Source organism: Chlorocebus sabaeus, chromosome X (genome assembly GCF_047675955.1).
Source record: "Chlorocebus sabaeus isolate Y175 chromosome X, mChlSab1.0.hap1, whole genome shotgun sequence".
NCBI lineage: Eukaryota > Metazoa > Chordata > Mammalia > Primates > Cercopithecidae > Chlorocebus > Chlorocebus sabaeus.
Window position 1 is genome coordinate 5,764,784 of NC_132933.1, and position 13,306 is coordinate 5,778,089.

The 13,306-nt window shown below is 38.1% G+C and overlaps 1 pseudogene; it reads right to left on the bottom strand.

Annotated features, from left to right (window-relative positions):
* Nucleotides 1–473: 473 nt before the first annotated feature.
* LOC140710825 (nucleolar protein 11 pseudogene) overlaps nt 474–13,306 on the bottom strand; it is a 163,175-nt pseudogene continuing 150,342 nt past the window's right edge.

Here is a 13,306-nt window from a genome sequence, read left to right on the forward strand (position 1 = left end):
TTGGATGGAGTTAAGTAGGTTGAAGACTTCCATTTCAGTGGCTGTGGAATGACCAGTGTAGATATCCAAGTAGCATTTGGCTTTATGCGGGGAAGGTTTTGGTAAGAGACCAAGATTAGGGAGATAACTGCATATTGATGAAAGTTAAAGCACAAGAATGAGAGAAATAGTCCAGGGAGAACCTGTAGAGGAAGTAGAAGCAATAGACCAAGGCTCAGAAACTCGGAGAACTCAGTTCTGGCCTCCAAGGAACTCACTATCTAAACCTTATTCTTCCTCCAGAGTTCCCCTCAAAGCACCTCCTCCAGGAAAGGAATGCTGCCCTAAGAGATGTACGAGGTGTTGGGTCAATTTGGAGGACAGAAAATTCATATGTGATGGCATAATTAAATGTCTTCTGTTAGCACACCGGATTTTTTTTTTTTCACTGCTTCAATGGTCGTTTTTTATTAAAAGAAAAATAATTCAAAATATATAAGAAATTAGACTTTTATCAATACACAAATAATTTTACTTAAAACCAACCCAGTTACATATTTTTTAAAAATTGCAGAACCTCTGCACACCAATGTCCACAACCTAGAATAGGTTCATGTGAAACCCACAGTCCTACCCCGGAGCATCAATAAGTGATGGTCCAGGTACTCACTGACATGTTTCTCTTGACACCGAGATGGTTGCAAACAAAACACCATTCTTCCCTGGATGAAGCAAGAGTTCACATAAAAGAGCTTTATAAAATGTCTATGAAGGAGAATTGGTAATATCAGAAGAGCTCCAGCACTTTAATTGAATATAATCCTCTATTATTCTTTTCTTGATTTAATTTCTGTAGCTCCCGAAAACTTACTTCAATCTTGTTGAGCTCGGAATAAACAGATATCTGAGATTTTACAAGCTTGTAAAGATTTATCAGTAGCCTCTTTGCTTCTGGCATCATTACTATAACAGTAAAATTTGCATCCAGAAGTAGACATATCCAATCCATAATCTGGTTCTAGGTAGGTGGGTATATTCCAGGAAGAGTCATAGTAGCATTTTTGCTACACTTCAGATAAAGGAAATACAAATACTTAAGAAACAGCGTGGTATGCTGTGCTCGGATGTTTTTCAAATGAGGCAGAAGAAATGTTTTGCTATATGCTGAATGAAGAATTGCATTAAGTAGAGCTGCTCCTTTTGGTATCACAGGGCATGAAGTGGTCTCCTTTGTTTTGTCCTGGGGCTTTTTATTTAACTCTCGATCACAGTTATTGCATTTATCTTCTTCAGGATTGAAGCCATTTTGAAGAATTTCAGTTTGCTCTTCCATTTTCTCATCATGTACAGAATTACTATAGTCAAAAACTGACTCCATACTGACATCTGTTTCTTGAAGACTGTCATCACCAATGCTCAAGAAAAATTTTAAGCAAGCACAGGTGACCGATTCAGGAATGTCAGGGAACTGCTGTAGACAGAGTTGTAACACCTGTACATCTTTCTTTTTTAAGGCAATCTCCATTAAGTCAGGGCACAAACTGTAAGAAAGCACATGCGTTTGGATAAGCTGCATCAGACAGTTCCGGGGATAAAATGATCGTTCTGCTTTACACCTTTCCAGAAGTCCTGTTACTGTGTCCCCAATGACAGTATGAAAGTCAGGTGTCTGCTTCAGAGCCAAAAATTTCCATACTTCTACTTCAATGTGCTTTTCTGAATCTTTCATTATGGTTGACAAAAGTTGTTTGGATGGTGAGACCTCTGGCTATAAACTCACTTCAATTTTTCATCTCCTTAAAATTCTTCTTAACTGTTCTGAGTTCTGGGACCCAAGTCCACATCCTTGAGGTGTTTCCCAGTTTACAAAAATGGGGCACAACATGAGTTCCTGGATTTTGACTATGCTTGAGTTTTCCAAGAGCACCTGCTAATGATGACACTTCACAGTTGTATGGAATCACAGCTAGAGATTTTCCATGTAGCATAAACAAATTTTCCCCATAATACCAGAGTTGACCACTGGTCCCTTGTGGTAACTCTTTTGAAGTCTGTAGTGTTTGAAATTTTATGTTCCATACAGAGAGGCATTCCTTAGAAGTTGCTAGTGGACTTCCTAGGACTGTGACGTGATCCTGATCCAGGGCAGTGAGTCCAACTCCATTTGGAGCATTACCAGACACAACAGCCTTGAGCAACAGTGATCTAACTAAGCTCTGATTTTTTTCTGGGTCAGTTGGACGTATTGGTATCAAGGTTTCATATATACAACCATCAGAGTTTAATGACATCAAAGAGATGAATTTTTGATCTACTGATGCAGTAAAACTCTCTATAACAGAGTTTTTGTCTTGTCCAAGTAAGAGTATATATTTGGTTAAGATATGTGAGTTAAACATTTGCACCTAAGCAATGTAATTTCCATGTTTTTCAGTAATAAACATTAAAACAGGAAGTCTGAATACTATGAAAAACTTTGTCCATTTAATCACTTCATCAGAGATAACAGTTTCAATTTTCTGCTGGGGGTCTGCAAGCACGGCCTCTAAACCATAAACAACACCTTCCTTGAAGAGCACCAAGGGTTCTGACCCTTGCACTGAAAGTATCCTAATACTTCAGCTGACAATGTAGCTTTAAATACTTTATCCCTGTTTACATCTTCATTATTCCATATTCTTAAAACTTTATTATTGTGTACAACAATATACTCTCCAGTTTGAAAGTTGCACACAACTGGACATGTTATAATTTGACCCTGTTTCACTGACCAGCTCCCCAAGGGTTTCTATTCAGAAACCTTATAGAGGATCACGATTCTGCCACTTTCTGTCACTAGAAACTGGTCTATTTTGTCACTCTGCTTCATGCCTAGGAGTCCTTCAGGTCCCGCACTCAGGACTACCAAAGACAATGTGAATTCTTCCTCCAGCGCTGCCATTTTGAGCAAACCTAGCACACCTGATTCTAAAGAGGTGCTGAGAAAACTTGTAGGAAGATGCAGTTTTCCTCAGATGGATGTGTATGTTTGTCACTTTCACCTTGGAGTCTAGTTATGTGTACAAGTCTTATCCCCTCAGTAGGCAGTGTACTTGCTCCTGAGAGAAAGGAGTCCTAAATTCTCAGAAGTCCTCATGGAACCTGAAGAGTACCTGGCATGTAGTACTCAATACAAATTTGCTGAACACATGAATGAGGGTGAAGGTGGGGAAGGGTCTCAGGCCAAATAAATAGTATGAGCAATATCACACAAGTAGGGAACTACGGGAAATGCAGAATGATTGAGTGTGGCCCATGCATAGACTACATGAGTGATGGAGAAAGAGGAAACATAGGACACTGGCAACATGGACTGGGACCAGGTGTTGTGGCCTTGAACACCAAACTGTAGGATCTGATTACCTTCAAGTGCTATAGAAAGCTGGACAGATGCTGTAACTGTGGTGGGTCTGAGCAGAGGTGAGCTGTCCCTCAGGGGCTCTTTTTTGCTTCCCTTACCTCCTGTCAGGGAAGCAGTGATGAGGGCTCTGTCAGCTCCTCCCGGCTTTCTCTTGCTGGATGCTGCCTGCAGTGCCCAAAAAAGTCACCATAAGCAAAGTTACTGTAATTTGCGGGAGCCAACCTCCCATTCCATTTCATTTTTTCAGTATCCAAGAGGAAAAGAGGTAGGTCTAAAGCCTGAGGTACCATGGACTCTCAGGAAAGCTATGAGAAGGGAGTCCACAACCCTGCCTCATTAGTTCATATACAAAGGTGTAAGTTTGTCACTTCACTTCCTCTTGTGGCTTCTGAATGCTGGGGCTCAAGTCAGATATTCTCAGCATTCATTGCCCTGGAAATGGTCTTTTTTAATATCCCAGGCACCTGTGACCTTCCACTACTGCATGTCCAAATTCTCTCTAGTCTGAAAAATTTAGTGACAATGTTTCCTCTTGCAGGAAGCAGAGCCCTTCAGCTCAAAGTGACTGTTTCCTCAGAATGTCTGTATTACTGCAGCTGTAGTCCTCAACCTTATTGCCTGGATACACATTTTATATCCTGCCCTCTTCCCACACAAAAATAGTTCAGGTCCATAGTAGGGGGTATGATGGAATTATCTGGAGACAGGATGTTAGAGTAGACAGACCATGCACACTACAATCAGGCAAACCTAGATATCAACACCAGCTCTACCACTTCCTGGCTTCATTACCTTAGACAAGTTCCTTAACCCTCTAAGAGACTCAGTTTTCTTATCTGTATATGGCAGAATGTAATAGGATGCTGACACAGTTGTTGAAATTATTAGATGAGAAAAAAGCAAAGCATCAGTAATAATACCTGGCAGGTTTTTGGCACTCAAAAATAATTCATTCCTCTCCTTTGCCTTCAATATTCTTCACAGGGCCTAGTATACAGTTTTCATTCATTGATCCAGCCAGTTATCAATTAAAACATTACTGGGGAAAGATAGTATGTACATTGACATAAAAATTAAATACTTAGGAATAAATCTAATGAAGAGATCTATTCAAATGGAAAGATTTACAATTTTCACGAATAGGAACAGTCACTATTATAAAGATGTCAGTAGTTTCCACACTGATTTATTAATTCAATGCCATATCCTGAGAGTTGTGTGTGTATGTGTGCAACTTAACAAGCTGCTTCTAAAATATATATGTAAAAAGTCAAGAATAGTTAAAGTATCCTTGAAGGAAGAAAAAGGGGGGAAACTTGCTCTACTACGTATCAAGATTTATTATAAAGCTATAGTAATTATGACAGTGTAGTATTGTCTCAGAGACAGACAAATAGAACAAGGAAACAGAATGTAAAGTCCAGAGACAGATGTATACATACATTGAGACTTGATGTGTGACAAAGGAAATATTTAAGTATGCATTTTAGTTAATAACAATGTATTAATACTAGTTTATTGATTGTGAGAAATATACCATACTTATGTAAGATGATAATAATAGGTAAAACTGGGTACAGGGTTTATTATAACTCCTTGTACTATCTTTACAACTTTTCCATAAATCTAAACCTATTCTAAAATACTTTTTAAAAATTATTTTAAAACAAGTAAAAAAATCAATTCCAACAGGATTAAAGAAAACTAAATGTATAAGGCAAATTATAAGAAAGATTATATAAGAGAATGCATGAATAATTTGGGGGTAGGAAACACTTCCCTGCATAAGATTTTAAGAAAAGAATCACAAATGAAAAATAGACTTGACTACATTTAAATTAAAAATTTTTATTAATAATATAATATGATTAAGAAGGGGAAAAAAACAAGCTACAGATTCTACTTCCAGCAATAGACAAGTAAGCTCCTATCGACCCTGTCCTACTACAGATTAAAACTATGAACTCTGGAGAAAAACAAAACAAAATATAAATATACTACTTGAAGGCAGTGTGGAGAGATCAAAAGCAGGCAGATAGTGGAGGGGGGTCAACACTTAGAAGAAGAAAATGGCACTGGGTCAGTTTCCCATTACTTTTCTGGTGTTTAGCTTGAGGACAGGACCCAGTCTGTACCATGCAGAGCAACTTAAACTGTGATGGAAAAGCTGTAGTCTTTCTGTATTGAAGAACTAGAGTACAGAGTTCATAGCAAACACAACTACTGAGAAGTAAGGAGGAAGTCCTCCAAAATGAGAAAGCCAGAAAGAAAGAGCTTCGAATCCTACGTATAAACTACATCCAACTCTCTGCTGACCCCAAACCATGCATGTGTGTGACAGACTCTAAGGAGAAGACCTAAGACTAAAAAAACTGAATTGTTATTTAAGCTGTTACCCATTGCAGAGGAGAAATAACTTGCAATTTGAGTCCAGCCAGTCTAGTTGCCGGCTAACACAAACAAAACAAAACGAAACATAAGCAAAATCAATATAACAAAACAAAAATCAACATTCTTCAAACGAAAAGAGCAAAACCAGGGTCCCCACACATACGAAGAACCAGAAAAGCATGAGGAAAACTCAAGAAAAAAGACAATCAACTAAAAGTAGCCCTAAAATGATTCAAATGTCGGAATTAGCAGACAAGGATTTTTAAAGCAGCTATTATAGATATGCTGAAGGGCATAAAGGAAAATATGCTTATAATGAATGAAAAGTCAGAAAATATCAGAAAAGAAATGTAAAAATTATAATAAAGAACCAAGTGGAAATTCTAGAGCTGAAACATATAATATCTGAATTAAAAATTCACTGGATAGGCTTGACAACAAAATAGAAATGACAGAAGAGTCAGAAAACATGAAGATCAATAGAAATTATCCATTCTGAAGAACAAAGAAGAAAAAATGAAGAGAAAATAACAGAGGCTCAGGAACCTATAGAACATTATAAAAATATCTAAAACATATGTAGTTAGAGTCACAGAAGGAAAAGAGAGAAAATAAACTAGAAAAATTGTATTTGAAAAAAATGACAGAAGTAAACTCTCCCAATTTGATGAAAGACACAAACTCACAGATTTAAAGAAATTCAGCGAGTCCCACGTAAAATGAATACAAAGTAAATCACAGCTAGACACATCAGAGACAAACTACTAAAAAACAAAGATAATGTCTTAAAGAAGCTAGAGGAAAGTAAGATTCAGAGGAACCACAATTCAAATAACTGCTTATGACATATGACATACAATGAGGGTCCAAAGACCATGGACCAACATCTTTAAAGCACTGAAAGAAAACTGTCAAGAATTATATATCTAGCAAAAACCAAGAATAAAGGTTAAATGAAGGCATTTTACATAAAAGATAACCCAGAGAATTAATAGCCATCAGATATGCATTACAAAAAATGTTGAACAGAGTTCTTCAGGCTGAAGGGAAGTTTGGATCTACAGGAAGAAATGAAGAGCATTGGAAATGGGTAGATATAAAACACTACTTTTCTTCTTAATCTATGTAAAATACATATTACTGTTCAAAGTGAAAATTGTAGCATCATATGGTGGAATGTAAAATGTCAGTAAGTTGTAATACATAAACATAATACATAAAGCATAAAATTGGGAGGAATATAGTTGCAAGGTTTCCACAATTGACATGAAGGGGTACAATATTATCTCTAAGTAAATTGTGGCAAGTTATTAATATACATTGTAATCCCTAGAACAACACTAAAAATGATGCAAAGAGGTACAGCTAAAATCAAATAAATATAATAAAAATCTATAGTACATTCAAATAATCCAAGAGAAGGCAGAAAAAGAGGAATATGGGAAAAACAGGGGGGGAAAACAGAAAACAACTAGTGAATAAAGATTTAAATCTGAAATATCAATAATTATGTTAAATGTTAATAAACATGGACCACATTTGAATTAAAAGGCAGAATGTCAGAATGGAGAAAAAGAGCAAGACACTATCATGTGCTTTCTAGGAGATATGTATTTTAATATAAAAATAGAGATTGGATAAAAACAAATGGATGGAGAAGGGCACATAGTATGTAAACAGTAGTACAAGAAGGCTTCCGTGGCTATCTGATATTAAATCAGGTAAAGTAGACTTCAAGTAAGAATGTTACTAAAGAGAAGCATTTCATAATGAATAAAGAATTACTTCATCCGGAAGAGACAGTATTCATAAATGTATATGTGGTATAACAACATAACTTCAAAATAAAGTAAAATTGGGAGAATTAAAGGGAGAAAACATAGCTGGAGATTTTAACAACTTGTTCTCAGCTACAGATAAAGGAGCTAGACAAAAATTAGTAAAGACTTAGAGGATCTAAATAACATTACCGACCAACTTGACTTAACTAATATTTATAGAACACTATATCCAACGAGAGAATACACTTTTTTTTCCAAGTATACATAGTGCCTTCACCAAGATAGGTTTACGCTAGGCCATAAACCATGTGTAAGTAAATTTGACAGAAATAAAATGTAGAATATGTTCTCAGACCACAATGGAATTAACAAGAAGTCAATAACAAGATAGTCAGAAAAAAGGAAACTTTGAAAATTAAACAATATACTTTTAAATAACATATGGGTCAAAGAAGAAAGCATAAAGAGAATTAGAAAATATTTTGAACTAAATGACGATAAAAACACGACATATTAAAATTTGTGGGAAGCAAGTGATGCAGCACTTAGAGAAAAAAGTTGTAACTTTAAATGTTTATATTAGAAAAGAATGGCCTAAAATTAATGACCTTGGATTCCACTCTAAGAAACTAGAAAATCATGGGAAAGTAAATCCAAAGTAAGTAGAAGTTAAGAAATAATAAAAAGGGCAAAGGTCAATGAAACAGGAAAAAAAAAAAAACTGAGAAAATTAACAAAGCCAGCAAAAATTGATGCTCCTCTACCTCGACTAATCAAGAAAAAAGAGAATGCAAATTAGCACTAACAGGAATAAAAGATGATCATCAAAAACAAGAAAAGCCTGAGATCATTAAAGATCCTACAACATTAAAAACATAATAAAATATTATAAACAGCTTTATTGCAACAAATTTGACAACTTGGATAAAATAAACACATTTCTTAGCAATAACTTACTGAATTGGACACAAGATGAAACAGAAAAATCTGCATTTCATATCTAATTAAATAAATTGAATATATTATCAAAAACATTCCTTCCTAGGAAGAAAACTCCAGAGCTAAAGAATTCACTGGTGTTTGCCACCAGACATTTAAGGAAGAAATAACACCAATTGGAGGGCGGAGCAAGATGGCCGAATAGGAACAGCTCCAGTCTCCAACTCCCAGTGCAAGCGACACAGAAGACCGGTGATTTCTGCATTTTCAACTGAGGTACTGGGTTCATCTCACTAGGGAGTGCCGGACAATCAGTGCTGGTCAGCTGCTGCAGCCCGACCAGCGAGAGCTGAAGCAGGGCTAGGCATCACCTCACCTGGGAAGCGCAAGGGGGAAGGGAATCCCTTTTCCTAGCCAGGGGAACTGAGACACACAACACCTGGAAAATCGGGTAACTCCCACCCCAATACTGCGCTTTAAGGAAACGGGCACACCAGGAGATTATATCCCACACCTGGCCGGGAGGGTCCCACACCCATGGAGCCTCCCTCATTGCTAGCACAGCAGTCTGTGATCTACCGGCAAGGCAGCAGCGAGGCTGGGGGAGGGGCGCCCGCCATTGCTGAGGCTTAAGTAGGTAAACAAAGCCGCTGGGAAGCTCGAACTGGGTGGAGCTCACAGCAGCTCAAGGAAACCTGCTGTCTCTGTAGACTCCACCTCTGGGGACAGGGCACAGTAAACAATAACAAACGCAGCAGAAACCTCTGCAGACGCAAACGACTCTGTCTGACAGCTTTGAAGAGAGCAGTGGATCTCCCAACACAGAGGTTGAGATCTGAGAAGGGGCAGACTGCCTGCTCAAGTGGGTCCCTGACCCCTGAGTAGCCTAACTGGGAGACATCTCCCCCTAGGGGCAGTCTGACACCCCACACCTCACAGGGTGGAGTACACCCCTGAGAGGAAGCTTCCAAAGCAAGAATCAGACAGGTGCACTCGCTGTTCAGCAATATTCTATCTTCTGCAGCCTCTGCTGCTGATACCCAGGCAAACAGGGTCTGGAGTGGACCTCAAGCAATCTCCAACAGACCTACAGCTGAGGGTCCTGACTGTTAGAAGGAAAACTATCAAACAGGAAGGACACCCACACCCAAACCCCATCAGTACATCACCATCATCAAAGACCAGAGGCAGATAAAACCACAAAGATGGGGAAAAAGCAGGGCAGAAAAGCTGGAAATTCAAAAAATAAGAGCACATCTCCCCCGGCAAAGGAGCGCAGCTCATCGCCAGCAACGGATCAAAGCTGGACGGCGAATGGCTTTGACAAGATGAGAGAAGAAGGCTTCAGTCCATCAAACTTCTCAGAGCTAAAGGAGGAATTACGTACCCAGTGCAAAGAAACTAAAAATCTTGAAAAAAGAGTGGAAGAATTGATGGCTAGAGTAATTAATGCAGAGAAGGTCATAAACGAAATGAAAGAGATGAAAAGCATGACACGAGAAATACGTGACAAATGCACAAGCTTCAGTAACCAACTCAATCAACTGGAAGAAAGAGTATCAGTGATTGAGGATCAAATGAATGAAATGAAGCGAGAAGAGAAACCAAAAGAAAAAAGAAGAAAAAGAATTGAACAAAGCCTGCAAGAAGTATGGGATTATGTAAAAAGACCAAATCTACGTCTGATTGGGGTGCCTGAAAGTGAGGGGGAAAATGGAACCAAGTTGGAAAACACTCTTCAGGATATCATCCAGGAGAACTTCCCCAATCTAGTAGGGCAGGCCAACATTCAAATCCAGGAAATACAGAGAACGCCACAAAGATACTCGAGAAGAGCAACTCCAAGACACATAATTGCCAGATTCACCAAAGTTGAAATGAAGGAAAAAATCTTAAGGGCAGCCAGAGAGAAAGGTCGGGTTACCCACAAAGGGAAGCCCATCAGACTAACAGCAGATCTCTCGGCAGAAACTCTACAAGCCAGAAGAGAGTGGGGGCCAATATTCAACATTCTTAAAGAAAAGAATTTTAAACCCAGAATTTCATATCCAGCCAAACTAAGTTTCATCAGTGAAGGAGAAATAAAATCCTTTACAGATAAGCAAATGCTTAGAGATTTTGTCACCACTAGGCCTGCCTTACAAGAGACCCTGAAGGAAGCACTAAACATGGAAAGGAACAACCGGTACCAGCCATTGCAAAAACATGCCAAAATGTAAAGACCATTGAGGCTAGGAAGAAACTGCATCAACTAACGAGCAAAATAACCAGTTAATATCATAATGGCAGGATCAAGTTCACACATAACACTATTAACCTTAAATGTAAATGGACTAAATGCTCCAATTAAAAGACACAGACTGGCAAACTGGATAAAGAGTCAAGACCCATCAGTCTGCTGTATTCAGGAGACCCATCTCACATGCAGAGACATACATAGGCTCAAAATAAAGGGATGGAGGAAGATCTACCAAGCAAATGGAGAACAAAAAAAAGCAGGGGTTGCAATCCTAGTCTCTGATAAAACAGACTTTAAACCATCAAAGATCAAAAGAGACAAAGAAGGCCATTGCATAATGGTAAAGGGATCAATTCAACAGGAAGAGCTAACTATCCTAAATATATATGCACCCAATACAGGAGCACCCAGATTCATAAAGCAAGTCCTTAGAGATTTACAAAGAGACTTAGACTCCCATACAATAATAATGGGAGACTTCAACACTCCACTGTCAACATTAGACAGATCAACGAGACAGAAAGTTAACAAGGATATCCAGGAATTGAACTCATCTCCGCAGCAAGCAGACCTAATAGACATCTATAGAACTCTCCACCCCAAGTCAACAGAATATACATTCTTCTCAGCACCACATTGCACTTACTCCAAAATTGACCACATAATTGGAAGTAAAGCACTCCTCAGCAAATGTACAAGAACAGATATTATAACAAACTGTCTCTCAGACCACAGTGCAATCAAACTAGAACTCAGGACTAAGAAAGTCAATCAAAACCGCTCAACTACATGGAAACTGAACAACCTGCTCCTGAATGACTACTGGGTACATAATGACATGAAGGTAGAAATAAAGATGTTCTTTGAAACCAATGAGAACAAAGATACAACATACCAGAATCTCTGGGACACATTTAAAGCAGTGTGTAGAGGGAAATTTATAGCACTAAATGCCCACAAGAGAAAGCAGGAAAGATCTAAAATTGACACTCTAACATCACAATTAAAAGAACTAGAGAAGCAAGAGCAAACACATTTGAAAGCTAGCAGAAGGCAAGAAATAACTAAGATCAGAGCAGAACTGAAGGAGATAGAAACACAAAAAACCCTCCAAAAAATCAATGAATCCAGGAGTTGGTTTTTTGAAAAGATCAACAAAATTGATAGACCGCTAGCAAGACTAATAAAGAAGAAAAGAGAGAAGAATCAAATTGACGCAATAAAAAATGATAAAGGGGATATCACCACCGACCCCACAGAAATACAAACTACCATCAGAGAATACTATAAACACCTCTATGCAAATAAACTGGAAAATCTAGAAGAAATGGATAATTTCCTGGACACTTACACTCTCCCAAGACTAAACCAGGAAGAAGTTGAATTCCTGAATAGACCAATAGCAGGCTCTGAAATTGAGGCAATAATTAATAGCCTACCAACCAAAAAAAGTCCAGGACCAGATGGATTCACAGCTGAATTCTACCAGAGGTACAAAGAGGAGCTGGTACCATTCCTTCTGAAACTATTCCAATCAATAGAAAAAGAGGGAATCCTCCCTAACTCATTTTATGAGGCCAACATCATCCTGATACCAAAGCCTGGCAGAGACACAACAAAAAAAGAGAATTTTAGACCAATATCCCTGATGAACATCGATGCAAAAATCCTCAATAAAATACTGGCAAACCGGATTCAGCAACACATCAAAAAGCTTATCCACCATGATCAAGTGGGCTTCATCCCTGGAATGCAAGGCTGGTTCAACATTCGCAAATCAATAAACATAATCCATCATATAAACAGAACCAAAGACAAGAACAACATGATTATCTCAATAGATGCAGAAAAGGCTTTTGACAAAATTCAACAGCCCTTCATGCTAAAAACGCTCAATAAATTCGGTATTGATGGAACATACCTCAAAATAATAAGAGCTATTTATGACAAACCCACAGCCAATATCATACTGAATGGGCAAAAACTGGAAAAATTCCCTTTGAAAACTGGCACAAGACAGGGATGCCCTCTCTCACCACTCCTATTCAACATAGTGTTGGAAGTTCTGGCTAGGGCAATCAGGAAAGAGAAAGAAATAAAGGGTATTCAGTTAGGAAAAGAAGAAGTCAAATTGTCCCTCTTTGCAGATGACATGATTGTATATTTAGAAAACCCCATCGTCTCAGCCCAAAATCTCCATAAGTTGATAAACAACTTCAGCATAGTCTCAGGATACAAAATTAATGTGCAAAAATCACAAGCATTCTTATACATCAGTAACAGACAAACAGAGAGCCAAATCATGAATGAACTTCCATTCACAATTGCTTCAAAGAGAATAAAATACCTAGGAATCCAACTTACAAGGGATGTAAAGGACCTCTTCAAGGAGAACTACAAACCACTGCTCAGTGAAATAAAAGAGGACACAAACAAATGGAAGAACATACCATGCTCATGGATAGGAAGAATCAATATCGTGAAAATGGCCATACTGCCCAAGGTTATTTATAGATTCAATGCCAACCCCATCAAGCTACCAATGAGTTTCTTCACAGAATTGGAAAAAACTGCTTT